We start from the raw sequence: 1,759 nt of genomic DNA, 5'->3' as shown, positions 1-1,759 counted from the left end.
CATACAGATTAGATTTCATCAAGAACAGCTGCAGGAGGAATGCCTTCAGTATATGTCAATGTATACTGTATACTCTTAGACATCAGTAATAACTTTTATTACATTTGCCTAGAGTGGAGAGGGAGGTGCCTGAACAGAAGCAGGGAACTTCATGTAATTGCTCAAGCAAGCATCTGATGCACGGAAGCAGTTTCCCAACACAACATAGTACGTCTGTACGCTCAACAAGAATAGGAAACAATGTTTTTAAAAAACATCAGTTCCCTTATGGCAAAGAGAATTCTCCTCTCAGTCACATAAAATATGCCCATGCTATTCATAGTTCTATGTTTACAGACTGGGGCAACCATATACCCACATTTCTCCTAGCATGTTGCCTTTTTCTCTTGGAGCCATCACTGAATTTAAAACTTTGGCCCTTTCTTCAAGATTTCTGGACATCAAGCAAACAGGCAACAGCTCCACAGTGCAGCAAGTTAAACACACATGTGACAGCAGGACATACACTGTAGCCTTCCCAGTATACCAACTGGACATATGCAGGACATCCATATAGCAATTTCTAGAAAGAGAATCATGGAAACTAATCCTATTCATAGATTTAACAGATGGTTTAAATGGTATGATGAGCACTGTGACAGCAGAAGGCAAAGTTAAACATGTTTTTAACATAGCTTAGTTTGACATTTCGCATACTTGGGTCATTTGTAGGGCAGCTCACTCATGAACTTTTAATCCAGCTTCAAAATTCAATGCAGATAAAAATTCTTTTAAGTTCTCCTAGATTTGGAGTAGCTCTGCATTCAATGGTATTCTGTTCTTGACAGATAAAAAGCCTGTACCATGATGCTGCAATTTAATCACATGCATGATTGAGACTATCAAACAACATTTACGCAGTTACTTAGTTCTTACAATTATCTACAAAAACTCATACACTTCTTAAATTAATAACATTTATTTCCATTAAACCAAGACAAATTTTCAAAAGTAATACAAGATAAAAATTCAAGGTGGTTGGCAAGGGAAAAAAGCTAGAAACATCATGTATGTTATTATTACACGCTCAAAAATGTTTTTGAATAAAACAACACTGGCATGTAGAACTGGCACTTTCCCACAGAACAAAACCAGCGGAATTTTCCCTTCTCTTCTAGTCAGTAGTTCTACAAAAACTAAACACACATACATGCAGCCTGCAACTTCCATAGCAAAGTTTACCATGGGAATTTGGAAAAAATCCTCTATCAGAAGTCACAAAATCGTAGCAAAACACTTATCCTACTGCATTTTTGTACCCACTGGATTTTGTAATACTTCCTCTTTCAAGAAACAACAATCAGTTTTCCAATGTTTACCGTAAGTGCTTAAAACCGAATTACTACTTGCAAACAGGCCTGAGGCGTTAATAAAGCCTTATTTATTTGATACATATTAAAGCACTCCTGCAAAGTTACCACTCCTGCCTGAAATCAAAGGCATTGAAATCCACAGTTTTGCCTGTTGGTTTCACTGGGCTCTGATTTTGCTATAGTATTGGACAAAACACACAATAAACAACATTCATTTTTAATTGTTTCAGTAAAAATCTTCCACCTTGAAAGCAGTATTTTCAAGTATTGCTCTCCTAGTCTTCTAATGCCTACTGAAAATCCTCAAGAAACAAGACAAACAAAAAAAGCCTGAATGGAGAGAAGAGTGCATTTAAACAATTATCTCCCTCTCCTTACCACACCCCACCCCACCCTCCCACCCAGGA

This window comes from Accipiter gentilis, chromosome 5 (assembly GCF_929443795.1).
Source record: "Accipiter gentilis chromosome 5, bAccGen1.1, whole genome shotgun sequence".
NCBI lineage: Eukaryota > Metazoa > Chordata > Aves > Accipitriformes > Accipitridae > Astur > Astur gentilis.
This window is presented reverse-complemented; position numbering follows the sequence as displayed.